We start from the raw sequence: 18,180 nt of genomic DNA on the forward strand, positions 1-18,180 counted from the left end.
TTTGTGGGAGCTGGCAAGTCTGCTAGTTAGCTTGCTTGGAACACAGCAAGATTTAAGGAAGTCTGAGTTTCTGGGAAAACTCCACATCATCATCTAGGATCCTCTTAGCAACAATGATGTAGGGGATGGTCTAGGAGAAGAGGTGACAGACCTTCCTCTAATGCCTTCAACTGTCCCCTATGGGAGGCTGCTAATGGCAGAACTTCTATCTGTGTCAACTCAACTTTCACCTCCTGCTGCACCTGCTGGATCTACACAGCCTCAGGTGAGAAGAGGAGCAAGACATTTCCTGTGATCTGAATGTGTCCTCTCCTGCTGCACGTGTCCCCTGAGGAAAAGTCACTGAAGGTCTAGAGGCATGCAAGACAACTCCCAGTTCCTGGTGTCAGCCTGATCTCCCAGTGGTGATGAGAAAATGTGTGGTATAAAGAATAACGCAACATGGGAGAGACTGGTATGAAAAGGAGCAACCTTCTCTTGGACCTCAAGCCTTCAATCTCCTGCTATGACTGTGCATTGAGGGGGAAAGAAAAGAGCTAAGTTGGTGAGGAGAGGAACTTCCATCTCCTGCAAAGCTGCCTCCTGCCTCATCTTCAGCCTTTACAGGAAAGAGGAATAGTAAAATGAGCCTCTCATCTGACCAACTGGGACAACGCGCTTTCATCTCATCTATACATCTCCTTCGACTCATCTCCAGCCTCCTCTTGTAAAAGTAGTACCTTCAACTTGATGGCGAACATTCCCACACCTGGTCTTACCCTATGCATCCTAGCGATTCTGAACCCCTCTAGGTCACTATCCAAATGCCATTCCCACGCAATACTCCATTTCTCTCCCCCTCAATCCTCCCATCCCAAAGTCCCAATCAAACACCACCTACCCCTTCCACTATGCCCTCTGGAATACCTGTTCCATAGGCAATAAACTTCCCTCATCCAAATCTTTTCCTCTCCCACTCCTTCCATCTTCTAGCAATCACTGAAATCTGGCTCCTCCCACTCCCCAAGACCCTTTCCAGCCACCCTTTCCAGTACTTGTTGTACTCCCCTCAGTTCACTGGTCTAGGAGGGGTAACTGGAATAATCCTTGCACCCTCCTGCATCTTCTATGTTCTCTCCCTACCTTCATCACTCAGTGACCTCTCCATCTTTGAAGTTCATGAAATTTAAATCTACCACGGAATCAAAATCCTAGTAACTGTTGTCTACAGACCTCCAGGTCATTCCCTTTTCTTCTTCAATGAGTTCAGTACCAAGCTCACAATTCTCTACTCCCCAACTCTAGTCTTCATAATATGAAATCTGAACATATGTATTGACGCGCTCTCACTCTTACCCCTCAGTTCCTCAATCTCTTCACTTTGCAAGACCTACTTATCCACCTCATCTCAGCCACAACACAAAGATGTTCATGCTTTTGATCTTGCTATTACCCACAAATGCACCACACTTCCATATTCAAAAATTCTAAAATCCCTTTATAGGCTTTTCACCTTTCTCTCTGTCTTCCCTTACCAAACCTTAATCTTAGTCCACACTGTGACCTCCAGTCTCTTGACCCCTCAATTCTCTCCCAGGCCATCTCCTTTGTACTAGCCATTGTCTCCTCTTTTTCCCATCTTAACCCCTTGCTGATCTAGTTTAACCTCTTTATCCTCTTCTCAAGTCCCTGGCCCCCTTATCATATTGTTGACTGTACCTGCCAAGCCTCAGCCTTAGATGACTCCCACTAACAACAACCTTTGCTCCTATACACTCAGTGATGATCAAAAGTAGAGAAAATTTACCATGTCAGAACTTCTGAGTCAACTACAAAATTGTTATACAACACATCTGAGCCCTCTCTGTCACTAGGCAACCTTTCTACACCTCCCATATCAATTCACTATATCCCACTTTTTACAGCAGCTTTTCCACATCTTTTTATCCCTCCTCAAACCTCTCATGGCTCCTTTCAGCTTAAAACCGCGCCTCATATTTTACTGAAAAAATCGGAAGCAACTTGACAGAGAGCTCCCTCTTATCTCCTCCTCCTTAATTCACAATACCCAAATGCCTTCTGACCCTCTCTTCTTCAACCATCTCACATGAGATGGCCTTTCTCCTTGTCAAGACCTCTCTACCTGCACAAGTGATCCTTTTAACAGAAATCAATTAGGAGCCTATTTAATCAATTAACTGTACCAAGAACGGTGCTAAGCAATGGGGATACAAAAACAAAACAAACAAAAAAAGGCATTTTCATTCTACTATTATATACTATTATGATATTCTTGGCAAGAGTTGGTGAGACCTTACGCTAAATATAACGGTGGCCATATAGGTAAAAAGATAGACCACAAAACTTGACAACTAGGGGTATGGAAGGGAGAAGAGTCAAAGGTGTCTGCAAAGTTAGGAATCTGACTGACTAAAAGTGTAGTGCAATGCTAAACAGAAAAAAGTAAGCTTGAGAGGGGTAGTTTTGGAACTGGAACTTGGTCCATGAACTTTTGAAATATATTTTGATAATTTCAACATAATTGGTTTCCTTTGTAGTCATACACACACACACACACACAAAAGAGAGAGAGAGAGACAAAAAGAGAGACAGAGAAAGAGAGAGAGAGAGACAGAGAGTAAGAGTTGGGGACATGATAGTATAGTAGATCTGAAAGTCATCTGTATAGAAAACTAAACACATGGAATTGATAAAAGAGACAGAGAGAGAGAAAGAGATACACACACACACATTTCAATGCATTTAAAAACATTAGCCTGAGAAAAGGTCTAGAGGCTTCACCAGACTTCCAAAGAAGTCCATGAGAAAAAAAAAGTCTAGGAACCCCTGGTTTAGAAGTAAAGATAATCAGTTCTGCTTGTACAATTCGAGTTTAAGGTGCCTACAGAATATCCACCAGGCAGTTGTTGATGTGCAACTGAAATTCATAAAACAGATTCAGGGTGGATATATAGATTTTAGAGTGTTAGGTATATAGAGACAATTGAACCTAAGGGAGAGAGTGTAAAGAAGGAGACAGGATAGCACAGGAGTGGAGTTGGGGGGGTAGGGAACGGGTTTGAACCATGCTTAGGGGAAGGAGATGGATAAATCCAGCAAAACCAACTAAAAAAAAGTTAGGAGGAGGATCAAGAGACAAAAGTGTCAAAAGAAGCCAAGGGACGACAGAAGTATGGGGGGGGGAAGGTAGCCAACAATGTAAAACTGCAAAGAAATCAAGGAAGAAGAAGACAGAAAAAAGGTTTAACAGTTAAGAGAGCCTTGGTGACCTTGGAAAAAGCAGTTTCAACAGAATGGTGAAGTCTGGAACTAGGTTTGCAAAGGTTTCATAAATGAATGGGAGATAAGAAGCAGAACCAATGAGTATAGACACAAATTCTTTCTAGAAATTTGGCAGTGAACAGAAATAATGAGAAAGGTAACTTGAGATACTAGAGCCAAATAGAGATTTTTAAAGGTGAGGCAACCCTGACCATGTCTGTAGGTAACCCTGAGGAAGCCAGTAAATAGGCAGAGATAAGAAAGGATGAGAAATGAAAAATGGGGGGGGGAGAGGGGAAGAAAGAGGTGGAGGGAAGAGGGAAAGGGAGAGAGAGAAATTGAGACTGAGATTAAGTGTATATGGGAAGGGTATCTGTGTCTGGGGAGGGGGGAGGGGGGGGGGGCAATGTGACAAATTTCCTTTAAGGGATGGAAGGCACAAATAGAGGGGTAGCCCTGTCTAGAAGAGGATCCCCACCTATGCATCAAAGGCAGGAGAGAAAAAATGGGTGGAGATTTAGATGGGTTAGTTTTAAGGTATGTAGTAATAACACAAAAATCACAAGTTAAGAATTAATAGGGATCTTAGCAGTAATCTTGGCCAACCTATACCTGAAGAAATCCCCACAATAGCACACATGACAATCCAGCCTGTGCCCAAGACCTCCAAAGGGGAACCCACCACCTCTCAAGTCAAGTCAAATTTAATCCCTTCTCCATGTAAACAGCTCTTGAACTACCTGAGTAAAACTACCAAGTCCTCCCTGAATCTTCTTTTCTCCAGGTTAAACACTCCCAGTTCCTTCAACCAAGTTTCATATATCATGAAGTCCAGGTCTGTCACCATTCTGGCTGCCACATTCTGGACACCCTCCAGTTCGTCAACATCCTCAAACCATGGCTCCCAGAACCGAAAACAACACTCCAAATGAAGTCCAACAGAGGCATAGCACAGTGAGATTATCACCAGCCTCTTCCTAGAAGCTATGTGCCTCCTAGTATAGAGCATGTTGACTTTTTTGGCTGCTGTGCCAAACTGCAGACTCTTATTGAGCTTGCACTCCCCTAAAACCCCGGATACTCTTCAAAACAAGTGTTACCTATCCGTATCTCTCCAAATTTTGTGGAGTTGATTTTTTGTATCCAAGAGCAAGTCATTCATCCTAATTGAATTTCAACTTATTAGACTCAACTCAATGTTCTAGGCTCACCTAGAGCCTAGATATATCCTTTTGGAATACTGACTCTGTCATCCTACATGTTGGCTTTTCTTCCCAATTCTACTTCATCTAAAAATTTGATGAATATATCATTTATTCCTTTGTCAAGGCCATTGATAAATATTTTAAATTGCATAGGGCCAACCAGTGGAGACCAGCCACATTAACTCTGAGTTTGGCCACCCAACTATCTCTGAATCCATCTATGTTACCATCTAATCCCTATTTCTCCATCTTCTCAACAAGAATGCAATATTTTATCAAAAGCTTGGCTAAAGTCTAGGCAAACTATATTTACTAATTTGGTAACCCTGTCAAAAAAGTAAAGGGGCTTTAGTTTGTTTTGACTTGTTTGATGAAGCTGTGCTGATTCTCTGTAACCATTACCTCCTTTCTAGGTACTTGCCAACTGCCTTTTTTAATAATTCTTTCAAGAATATCCCCAGTAATCCAAGTCAACCTCATTGGCCTACAGTAGATGAGGATAATGCTGTGAATATTCGGAGTTAGTTGGGTGGCTGGACTAGTCTGGCTTCTATCTTCTGTGTATATCTTTTTCATCCAAGTTGAATAGTGAGTTGCATTAACTTTGTCCCTTTCAGATAAATCCAATTTTTTTCCTCAACAGAACTATTTCATTAGAGTCTCAGAATATCATTCTTGAGATTTGGACTGACTTCCCCTGAAGTATTTTAGTCTAGGGTACCTTGCCTATCTTTCCTTGATGTTCTCATTTTCTCAATAAAGCAGGAAGTCATCCACTGAGAGAGACAGGGATGGGTTATAAGTAAAGAGATAAAAACAGAACATTTAGCTGCCTGCCTCTAATAAATTATATCTTAGGGTACTGAATGAACCTGTGAATGTGATTGTTCAACCACTGTCTACACAATCTTGAATGTATCAAATAGAAAATGACTGAAGACTGGCACTAGCCAATTTTCAAAAAGAGAAAAAGGATGGATCCTTCAAAAGGCAGGCAATAAGCTTAACTAAACCTGATTATTAAAAAGGGATGGATCGTGACCACTCAGAAGCATGAGTTATGCGAACAAATCACAAGAGCCTATCTTACTACCTTTTTTGACCGTGTTAAAAAAGACTGGTAGATCAGGCAAATACTGTACAGTTAGTAAAATACCTGGATTTCGGACAGATACCTAACAAAGTTGTCAAGGTATCCTTGAGGATAAAATAATCGTACAGTATTTGGATTTGGTTGAACGACTGCTCCTAGAACAATCAAAGACTCAATCATGATTTAACACACAATTACTATGTGTTAAGAATATCATAAGCTTCTTTCCTCAGCCATGCTCAGGTTCAACACTTTTATCAATAACTTCAAAAAAGGCATAGATGAGATGCTTATCAAAATTGCAAGTGATATATAAGTTGGAAAGGCAGCTAATCCAGTGATGACAGAATCAAGATGGAAAAAGTTCACAACCAGCAAGACACATTGAATTTCTTAATACTTAACAATCATGATTCACTTTTGGAAACAAGTGCCAAACCATGTGATCCTTCTGCGTTATCCATTTCTGGATTGTCTTCTTTATTAGTTTCCTTTTCTAACTTAGATAGGCTAGGGAATTTAGTGTATTTTAATACACTTTGGCTGCACTGGCCATATTTTTTTCAGGGCACCTTATGAATCCTTCTAACTCAGATGGCATACAGGCATGCCTATGTACCAAAAGCACCTGCTCCACGCTGTTCTAAATTACTAGCCACATTTCCATAATAATCTGCTACCTCCCCAAGGGACCCAGCCTCTTAAACATAATTTGGGTTCATTCTTCTGAGTTGCTGTCAGATTTCTGGGTATTCACCTCCATAGACAAGTGTCATCTCCTCCAAAAGCCTTCTCTAATTTCCCCAGTTAATAGTAATCTCTCTCACCTCAAACATCACAAACATTTTGTCTGAAGACCTTTTTGCCCTCTATCAGATACAACTATGCATACTTAATATGTAGTCTTCCTTCCAGCTTTAGCTCAGGGGACCCCTCCTAATGAAACTTTCCTTGATTCCTACAATTGCTCTGCTCTTTTCTTCTCCAAATTACTTTGCATAACCTTTACCTGCATGTATGTTTTCAACAACAAAACCCCCCAATAGAACTAAGTCCTTTTGAAGAAGGAGGGACGTTTTTACTTTTGTCCCCAACACCTAGAATAGTGCATGGTATCCTATAGGTATTTAATAAATGTTTGCTGGCTTAAATTATCATCCCTCTTTTCCCAGAAACTGCATTACTTAAATTACTTAAAAGGATTATTTAAATGCTGAAATTACTTCCAAACATATTTGTGAAACAGCATGCATTATTTAGAACATTAACTAGAACATTTTATACTAATATAGTATAGTGTTTCAAAGTCAAAATATCTGTATCTTTTTTTAATGTAGCTTCTTCTAGAAGAAATCAATTTACTGTCAGATTCAGTTTTGCTTTGTCAATCTATGGATAAAAAACAGCAGATGGACAAAACTTCCTTAGACTTAAGTAGAAAACACATAATCCTTAACTTTAAAACCTAAAATTCTGAATCTCAATAAATGTATTTAAGACATAGCAACACAGACCAAATTACAGGGGGAAGGATGGGGATGAGCTAGGAAGAGGTACAGAGACTCCTGAGGGTTTAGTAGCTCTTCACTCTCAATATCATCACTTTTTTTTTTTAAGCACAAAAGCAGTCATGTCACTTTGTCAGAACTAATAAGTTAACAGAGACAGGCCTGATCAGTAGTTAGATAGTCAAGGAAAACTCAAACTGCTTCAGGAAATGAGCTGGTGATTCAATAGTCCTACTCTTTCAGCCAGCATGGTGTTAAGATGTAGTGAGTGAGCTGTTTGAAGGTACCATAAAAACTTAGCTTATGTCTACTGAGCTAATCAAGAATTCTTTGCAAGTTTCGATAAAAATTTCAAAAGTCTGCCTGTGGCAATAATTTTTTTTTTCCACTTTCAAAAAGTCACATCCTTTAGGCCTCTAATCTACTGAACCAATAACAAATACTGGTTAGTAGCTCCCATGTTTCATTGAATGAGCCCAATTTCAAAATTAAATGAAATTTTTTTTCTGTAAAATAATCTAGTGCTCAAAGAGAAAAGGCACATTTCAAAGGTCAAATGATGGCAGTTTACTGCAATATTAAGGGTTCTTAACTAGGTGGAAAATTCTAACTAATGAAGAATCTTAGATGCAATATTAAAATATTTCTTCAATATAATGAAAATAATCCATTTTCAGGAAACAAGAAAAATCAAATCTGTCAAATGCTATACATGTATAGCACTTGAGAAACAGTAGTAAATTGCATCAAGTTCAATTAAGCCTTCCATTAAGCTTGAATTCACAAATTATTTCCCTAATAGTTTCCTGTATAAATGTATAAAAAAATTACTTTACATCTAAATTTACCCACAAAAAACATCATCTACAATAAAGATGCCATACAGACTAAGACTAAATTTAAAGTAGGGTCAAATCAGTCATTTTCTACTTTTTCAAACTACTTCTAGAATACAACTACTTACCGAATTTACTGTTCAGCATCATGTTCAGTGGCAATCTACTCTCATATACATCATCCTTCTCTAGTTAAATGAAACTTCCTCTAATGCTCACTTACTTCATCACATAACTCTAGAGTTCATGCTTGGTTTCATTTATCTGAAACTTTCTACTACTGCCTGCAAAACTATTATTCCCCCTCTGCATCACCACAAAGAATTACTAAATAAAAGCCTATGCAATCTAGACGAATTCATAAGTGACTAAGACTCCAAAATTAAAGGATTAGGATTATTTCAACATGTGTTCAACCAGTGTCTAATTATTAACTCTTATTTCTAAACAATGATCTTTATGTTACATTAGATGATGTAGCCATAATGTGGACTGTACTTTTTTTCCAATAAGTTACTTCATTCAAAGTATTAATGTCCTCCTAACTTCCTTCCACCTTAATTTCCAAGTTACATCCAAATTCCACTATTCTCAATAGATTCATCACACTGTAAGTCATGAAAGCAATTTTTTAGCTAAGATCTATTGAAACATAAGGCACAAATGTTTCTGGAATTACAAGTTTTGAAAAGAGTATTTCCTACCTTTTTAAGGGTTAACTGTTAAGAAAGGGCAAACTGGTTCCTAGTACCTATCCTGTAATTTGTTAAGAGGGAGGGGATAAACCCTCACAAGGCTACCAAAAAATCAGTTTTTATTAAAAAGAAAACAGATTTTTTTAAAACCACAGCTATTCTTCATCTAGGAATACACTGATTTACACAAATTAATTTTTCAGGTAAAAATTATCCCTTTAACTACCCAAATTGGTTCCTATTTTAACCATTTTATCTGAAAATGTAGTCATAATCATTAATTATAATGCTTTGTAATACCCTTACTCAAAACTAGTCTTCCATAAATGGTCCAATACTCCTGTATGTATATAGTTTTCCACTCCTTCCAACTCAATATACTGTTACTTCTGAACTGTTACTTTATTCTACAATTCAACATCAACTGGCCTGAGGGTGGTCCAACCCATATTCAAGAAGACCCGTCTGTTTATTTTTGAGCTCATTGCCAGTAATCTAACTTCTGAAAAAATGATGAGTTATGTTATATAGTTTTAATTGAAGAAATACTGGCCTTTGAATGATATATCCTTTCAAAGAGAACCAGTGACGTCATGGGGTGATATCTTGATTTTCAAGTTAATTGGATTTAAGTGAGGCAGAGTTTCACAAAGTTGTCAGTCTCATTCTTTTCCAGAGTCCTTAAAGTCCATTGCATATTTGGAGACAACTGGCTGTGGCCCAGGGTGCAGTAGATGACCCTGGTGTCTTCAATGTCTGACCAAGTTCTAAGCACTCCACAGCACCTGCTTCAGCTGCCTTCACAGCCATTGGAAGAAGTCTTCTCATGCTTGGGGTAGACATCCCTTTAACTCACCAATGGCCCAATTACCCTCAACGTTTTTTAGCCCATCTACACAGATGGTTCACTAGAATGTGGCCACTGCACATGCTACAGTTTCTTGGAGCCACAGGTGAGAGTTGGGTTTAAGGTGGACAACCAAAGGTAAATGAGCAGCCCTGAGGTTCTCTCTCCCCACAGGAACAACGGGCATACAAAAGACAACATGGTTACTGCTTGGTTCAGAACATAAAACATACATACATGTAAAATAAGTGAAGGAAACAACAGAAGATATTAAACTGTACAGTTTATTCAGAAAACATCCTTCCATACTATCAACTGTATAACCTAATATAGTGTTGCAAGCCTGTAGCAGTAGCCCTAGGTAGCTTAAGATAGAGTAGTGGTCTGGAGTCAATTAGACCCAAGTTCAAATCCAACCTCAGATACTTACTACCTGTGTGGCCCTGGCCAAGTCACTTAACCTACACTTGCCTCTTTCCCCAATCATAAAATGGAAATACTAATAAGTTCTTCCTCCCAGGGTTGTTGTTGAATATAAAATGAGATATTTGCAAAAAGCACTTAGTACAATGCCTGGGTACATAGTAAGTGCTATATAAATGCTTATTCCCCTCCTTTCTCTTCCCTAGCCTGCTACTGGATTACCAGCTACCAGCAGAGGCTGAGGGGTTCTCAGCTACAGTAAGGCTAAAGCTCATCAGATGTCTGCACTAACTCTGGCAACAAAGTGGTGAGTCCCCACAAGAAACGGACTTCCAAGTTCCTGAAAAAGGGGCAAAGCAGGCCAGGTTGGAAATGGAACAAGTCAAACCTTCAATGCCTAACAGAAGTGGGGCCTCTACACTCCCAGAACAGGCAAGATAGGGAGATCCAGTATCAAAAACAAAGAAAATAAAACCGCATAAAAAAGTCAGAACCTAGGAATCAACTACACCATATATATGCCCGATGCTATCTTTTCTAAAAGGTCTTGGGGCAGCTAGGTGACGCAGTGAGTAGAGCACCGGCCCTAGAGTCAGGAGGACCTGAGTTCAAATCTGGCCTCTGACACTTGACACACTTACTAGCTGTGTGACCTTGGGCAAGTCACTTAACCCCAACTGCCCTGCCTCCCTGCTCCAAAAAAAAAAAAATTAAAAGTCTCAACAGCACACTTGTGTAAGTCACACACCTGACTCATGAAAAATTAGTAACAGTACCTTAGAATTTTCCTTTTGAATTCATTCTAAATTAAGAAACAAACAGTTTTTGAACAAAAAGCTTCTGGGAACTGCAAAGAAAATGTATACCTCTTTCTAATCAATAAATAAACAACTGGAAGCAAAGAAAAGACTATATAAATAATAGTCTGAATTTCACGTACCGACCTGAATGAAATTTTAATTCATCTTTCAAAAAGCAGTTCATAAATAAATTTTAAATAACATATGTTTTGCTCAAATAATTGAATTTATTGAAGAAAATGTGCATTATATAATTTTGACAACATGGGAACTGGGGAGCTTAAGGGCTCAGAGTGTTTTAGTGACTTGAATATGATCACACAGCTAATAAATGTCAAAGGTAGAATTTGAATGTAGGTCTTCCCTACTTCAAGTATAGCAGTCTCCCTCCACTGTACCATGCTACCTTTCCCATAGAATAATATTTAAATAAAACAATTTCTATTTCCCTTCTTTTTGTAGGTATACTAATGTGCTGAAAATATTATCTAAAACCTATCACTAACTTACTGAATTTCAGGTGATTTACAGCCTAAATTACTTAGTTTATAAATATTTACATAAAACAGCTTTGATAAATAACGTCATCAAATTATCATTCGGTATTCTTGTGTAAATGATTTAACTTAATTGGAAAAAAATCATAATTGTTTTGATAACTTCTAAAAAATGAAATATATGTATATACAAAAACATGACTTGTTGGTCTTAACAAACAAGACTATTCTTTATTGGTAAAGAAAACACTGAGTTTTCCTAAATAAGAATTTAAATTCCTTCAGATTAGTGATCTATATTATTTAAATCAAGCCAACTCTGAAAACCTAAAGAAATTTAACCTTTCCCAGGTCAAAATAAACGTGAATTCCACTAGACAAATTAGCTATTTTGAATAATTTAATTACCTGGAAAATTCAAATCCACAAATTTAAATTGTTTCTTTATAATTGCTTGTCACTAGTTTAAAAACAATTTGTGTGAAATTTACATGTTTTGTAAGAACCTTAATTATTTTAGAAGATAGAAAACTGAAAGTCAAAAATTACCTAAATCCTAATTCATAATGGTAAATTCCTATTCTTTTAAAATACAGCCATGAGCTCAGTAAAGAAAGTCTGCAAACACTTAAATAGTACTAAAATGAATGGTGGGAATGTCAATTTACTACAGATACCTCATTGTGTAACATTTTGACAAAGGAAATGGTCAGGTTACAGCTTGTCCCCATTATTGGTCTAGATTTATGGTTTCTAACACCAGATCTAGGAGAAATAATAGAAATGACAATAGCAATCTCCACACAAGACAACACATAAAAATGCATGCAATAAACCTGAATCTGTAATGCCTCAAAAACTAAAGATCCCTGTCAAGTTCTTCAACATTTAATACAGATATCAGCTAATCACTCAACTAAAATATTTCTACAATCATTCAAAATACGTTTGTTAGCACCGAAATGCTAAATACAGACATTTCAAAGGATTTTAAAAACAAGTATTTGAAGAAGAGAAACACAGGTATTAAGCATATCTCCTCCTAAAAAGAGATGATGAAATTAACTACTTTTACCATCACAGAAGAAAAAAAAAACTTTTTTAGTTAGATGAGAAATATACTGCATCATATTTTGGAATATTACTGAAATAGTTATGCATTATCTTTCAAATGGAATATTACTGAGATAGTTATGCACTATCTTTCAAATCTATTATTTTATTAATACTGAGTGTCTCAACAAGTTCATTATCTTTCTCTTCCGCTATATCCTGTTTAATGAAGACGTTTACCCAGATAAGCTAAAGATAAAGTTTGGTAAGATTAACATATCAACTACTATGAGTCTAACTACATTCAGGTTACAAAATACTTTCTTCTTTATTCAAAAAAAAAAGTGTGTCATTTATTAATTCAATTAGAAGTTAATATTTGTTTGTACTGACTGAAAGATTTTAATTTCATGCCAAATGTTAGTTCAAATGGGATTAATTATGAGTTTAGTGGGGCATACAAACCACCATTCTTATAATTTCTAAGATCTGGTATTATAAGACTAAAATTTTAAAACAAACCAAGTTAAAGGAAAAAAATCAAGAGAGGCAAGAATTCTACTCAAGCAATCTAAAAGATAGTAACTAATTGTCAAATTTTTCATTTCTGGCTTTTTGAAAATTAAGTAACACACCACTTCTACTTACATTAGAAATGGGATTACATGATCCCTGGAACATTCCTTTGACAGATCTTTCCATCCAAACACTCTAAATTTTGAGAAGTTTAAGTTAATTAAATTTTTCTTACAACAAAATATTCATGTCATTAAAGCTACATTAACATAAAATGGGAGAGATTTTTTTTCAGTTTCCCAAAGACAAAAGAATAATAAATTTTAAGATCCATGCCCAGGGAATCCTGGAAGCCTTTCTTTCAAAATGACCCAACATTTCACTTCCAAACCAAAATTCTGAGCTCATAAAACCATCACTCAACCTTCTTTTCTAAGGCATCTTGGACAAAGAAAAATTTTCAGAGATTGGCAATTGCAAAAAAACAAAAACAAAAACAAAAAAAAACCTCAAGTACACACACACATGCATTCACCCAAAAAGATACTATTTACCTCTTTTATTTGACTGCCAATCCCAACCCATAATATAGCTGTAACCAACTTACTCATGACAGTTTCGTAACTCTGTCAGGGGCCAAGAGTGCTGGCTCTTTAGAACCTGACTTTCCAAGTTGGCCAAATGAAAGTCAGAAATAGGAATATGGAGAGAGAGGAAAGAAATACAGGAAATTACCTCAGACTACCATTAACTACTGTAACAAGAACAAAGATGGTGTAAAGGCAAGGTAAGCATTAGAAAAACAGAACTAGAGATATACATACAGCAGCAGCCAGAGCCTCAAGAATTTCTCTTTAGCATCCTTGGGAATAAATGCCTATTCCAGAGAAGTCATATCTCTGACTTCACTGTTCCTAAGGCTGGAAACGGTAAAGGTACTGCAAGTCCAACTCAACAAACATTTATTAATTACTAAGTGCAAAACACTGTGCTAAATGCAGTGGAACAGAGACAAAACAAACGACTGTAGAATATTCAAACTAAGAAAATAAAGAATGTAATTCCAACCATCTTTAAATGAACCAAAGGAGACACTCTGATGTCCTACAGAATGACTTGATATTTGTGCAGCCTTTTCAAGGCACTTTACTATCATGAATTATTTCTCAGGGAGGCTGCAAAGGATCATTTCACTGATGAAGTAACAGACACCAACAGCAAAGAGGGGCTGAAAAGTTTTCTCGGAATAGGAGGCAAGCAGTTAAAATTCAACAAACCAAAAAAAGAAAATGAAAGACATGTCTCTTTACAACAGACCATAACACATGTTTGTTAAGGCTATTAGATTTTTAAACAGCTAAACAAGAGGTATTCTAACAAGAATTAGTTAAAATTCAACTAAGGAAATTAGAACCTTAAAATCTTGACCATTAAGAAAAGTACTTGTTTAGGTGAGTAATTGGGGGGGAAGGGGAGTGAAGAACACTTCAACCAAAGATCAAGGAAGCCTCAAGGTCTCACTTTACAGTGACCCTTAACCACTTGAAAAACTCTTACTTCACTGGTTTAGAGCTTCGTACTCATTACTGGAGCATGAAATAGTTTCTCATACAACTATATTTTAATATAAAACTGAATTGTAGTATCATTATTGATATACTCCTTGCAAGTAAAAAGTCAGGATGATTTGTAGAAAGAATATTCTTCATAGGATATTTTTTTAAACTGTTCCCCTAACTTGCCCTAAGATCGGTCTTTAATATCTATATTGATTTATATGTGAAAATTTTCCAGTAAGCTGTTAATCAATTAACGTCCTTGGAATTTTTATGAATAAACTTCTTAGGTATTCTACCATCTACTTATTACCTTCTTTATACACGTGTCCTCATTCATATTGCCTTGCATTAGTATGTACTCAACAAATATGTACTAAAAAGGTCTGACAACTGTAGGAATAGAATCTCCTATATACTCTCTGGAGAAGCATTCGCAATACTCCCAACATGGCATAGTAGAGAAAGTGAAGGACTTGGAGTCAGAAAGGTCATGGGTGTGATCAGCCTCAGTTTCCCCATCTGTAAAATGGCATATTACTTATATTAACTGCCTTACTGTTGTGAAGCTCCAATATAAAGTACTTTGCAAACCTTAAATCACTACATAAAATATCAATTATTAATACCGAATGAGATGTCCTTGTGCTATGTGTATAAAAACAAATAGCTCTTTCACTTTGTGGTTCTATCCCTTTTCTTTTCCAAAATAACATTTTTTTAAATCCAGTCGATCTTTCAAAATATTTGGCAATTACCTTCCTAAATGGTTTCAGGAGCTCACTTCTCCCACACTGCCCCCCAAAAGGTATTAAGTCTCAGGCTATTTTGAAAAATATAAAGAGTTCAATATATTCAAATACAGGACACCAAGTAGATATGTATATACAGGCTTGGTCTCAAATATTTCATCTTTGGTAACATTTCTAAAAACATTTTTCCCACATCTTTAGATTTCATTGATGAGGAAACAGATACCAACAGCAAAAAAGGACTAATAAGCATAAAAATATGAAAAGAGCTTTCTCTTTTAATAATCTTTGACTTATACAGAATACATCAGATACATAACCATAATGAAGTCATCTTATTGCATCTAGTAAGCAGTTTAACCCTGTGATTTCTTCGAAAGCAACGTTTCATATAAAGAACAAACCTATAATGTGCCAACTAAAATCCCATCTCCTAAATCCTCTTAATTCTAGTGCCCTCCCTGTCAATTATTTCCTAGTTCTCCTGTATGTAGTTTGTTTTGTACATGTTTGTTTGCATGTTGTCTCCCATGAGATTGTAGGGCTGTGAGGGTAGGGACTGTCTTTTGCCTCTTTTTGGATCCCTAGTGCTTAGCACATAGCAGGTGCTGAATAAATGTTGACTAGATTGAACCATAAAACTTTTGTTATTTCCAGTTTAAGACAGGCGATGTTCTCTCCAGTCTGGAATGACTCGTTCTATAATCATTAAAATGGCACATCATAAAGTTTCTGAAAAGAAAAATATCCCTAGTAAGCCTACAGATGGCATGGTGCTGGTCAAATTACTCTTTTTTTGTCTCAATTTTTCCCCTTCTGTTATATTGAAAATGCCTGTCTCTACCCACCAATACTTGGAAGTTTAAAATATAACATTTTGTACAAAGATAAATTTAATAAAGTCTTTTTAATGGTGAAAATGATAATTGTATAATACTCTGTAGTTTAGTTACTAAAAATAAAAGGCAATCTAAATTACTTCCATAAACCCAATATTAAGATGGAATCTTGTAAATGCGTGTACTTTCCGAAAAATTAAAATTAAAACACCATAAAACATTCAGACTTGTATAGGAAGTCATAAGACCTACCTCCTCTTCTTTACAACAGCCATACCTACAAAGGTACACCTGCAAATAAAAGGTACACCTCCCCCCCCCAAAAAAAAACCTTTCCAAAATAAGAAGAGAGGAACCATTTGGAAGTTGTTTCTGTACTGCATGCAAGAGATTCACAGCCCCTCGTCCTTCCTACCTTCCAAAGACAGTCCCCAATGAGAGACTGAAATAGACATTTCCCGAGAGAAGCCCCCCAGAATCGATGCCAACACTGACCCGAATGCACACTCCTGCCTGAGCCTGGTGGATGCTGTAAATCTGCGGCCGAGCCGACAGACTCGTGTGAGGGGCGCTCCCAAGCCCCAGCGCTGCTCCCCAACACCCAGACAGCGCGTCCGTGCCCCCGCCACCAAAGACCCTCAAAGCAAAGGTTCCGACGCGAAAGACACACGTCCTCGGGGCTCCGGGACCCCGATTACAGACCATCACGCAGGACGTCTCCTCTCCCAAGGGATCCGCTCAGCGCGTGCCTCCCGCCCCCCCTCGCTCCCAGCCTGGGCACCAGCGCCCGCGAACCCTCGCCCCCGCCAGTGGTCCAAAGGCAAGTGCGGGGCTTCCCGCAGCGCGCACCACCAGCTTCTGCCCCTCGCGGGCGGGGTCCCCACCCCCATCCCCCTTCCTGCTCCCTCGTCTGGGGAAAACGAGGGCTGGAAAAAAGGTAAAGGGGATGATGTCCCGTCGGAGGAAAAAAGTTGGGGGGGGGGGTAGGGGAGGGGGAAAGGTGTCAGGTCCCTGGGATTGAAATGCATGCGTTAAGGAGCGGGGAGGGCGAGAACGAAGGAGGCTTATGCCACATGCCCACCCGGTAGATGCCCTGCACGGGAGGGTGCACAGGACTGCACCCACGGAGACCCCTCCCTCCTCCGAGGCCGCGGAAAGAAAGTAAGAAAAGAACAAGAATCATTCACCTCTTCGTGCCCAGGACACCTGGAGTGGGGTTCTTCTAGGTTCCTCGAGGCCGACACTTTGGGGAGGTGGGAGGGATGGAAGCCTGAGCTGAGAGCCCCGGAGACGCAGACTGCCCGGGCAGCCACGAGCGGAGGAGAGCGGGCGCGAGCCGGGAAGGCTGGGGGAGGGGGTAACAACGCTGCCGCCGCCTCGAGCCCACCCTGCGCTCCCGCCCACCTCCCGGGACGGGGGTGCCTCCTCCGAGCGCGGGAGAGGGGAGGAGGGAGGGGGCGGAGCCGAGCTCCCCCTCCCACCCCGGCCGGCCCAGGGCGCGCGCCGCCCGGCGGTTGTGAAGGGGGCGTTCCCCGCGCTAGACAGCCCGGGCGAGAGGGGGGTCACCCACCCCACCCCCAACTCACAGGCACAAACACACACCCGAAGCCGACCCGCCTTGCCAGCGGGAGCCAGGCGGAGGAGATTTCCGAGAAATAAGCCGCGGGCTGAGGCAAAAGGTCACAACTCACCTTGTCCGGAGGTCCCGGACGCAGGCGGTGGAAGTCGAGCGGCTCTGTCATCTGGGTCCGTCCGGCGCCGGGATTCACGCCGCCGCCGCCGCCATGTTTGTGTAGCCGCCGCGCGGAGCCGCGCATGCCCCGCAGCAGTCGCAGCCCCGGGGGTTGGGGGGGGGCGGGAAGGAGGAAGGCTGGCGCGCTCTTCTCCCCACACACTCCTCTGCCCACCCCCCCACCCTCCTCTCCTCTATCCCCTCACTCCTCCCTCCCTCCCCCGTCTCTCCATCTCCTCCTCGCCATACGGGAAGCGGAGCCAGAGGGTCCCTATCCGGGACACCGCCCACCCCGCCACGCGCCACGTGCCTTCCACCCGGCCACCCCACCCCACCCCACCCCCTCTAAAGTGCCAAGGCGGCTCTAGCTGGGCTACATGTGTGCATGTGCGTTATGCCTGCGTGCCGAAGGGGATCCGCCGAGGGGTTAAACGCGCCTGCAAACGTCCTTCAAGTCCACCGACGGGGCATGATTGTGCTGGCACGGCGTACGTCCCGGCCCCAAGGGCTCATCTGCTGGCTGTCCGTGGGGATGCACCGCGCGCCCCCCTCCCCCCAACCTGCGGG

General features: G+C 40.0%; 1 protein-coding gene across 1 annotated transcript in view; it reads right to left on the minus strand.

Annotated features, from left to right (window-relative positions):
- The window catches only part of SCML2 (Scm polycomb group protein like 2), a 145,810-nt gene extending 128,130 nt beyond the window's left edge, over window positions 1–17,680 (minus strand). The window contains exon 1 of the mRNA XM_036742641.1: window positions 17,573–17,680. The gene's annotated coding sequence lies outside the window, so the exon portion shown is untranslated. The remainder of the gene's footprint in view (window positions 1–17,572) is intronic.
- Window positions 17,681–18,180: the final 500 nt, after the last annotated feature.

This window comes from Trichosurus vulpecula, chromosome 2, assembly GCF_011100635.1.
Source record: "Trichosurus vulpecula isolate mTriVul1 chromosome 2, mTriVul1.pri, whole genome shotgun sequence".
In the NCBI taxonomy this organism is placed as follows: Eukaryota; Metazoa; Chordata; class Mammalia; order Diprotodontia; family Phalangeridae; genus Trichosurus; species Trichosurus vulpecula.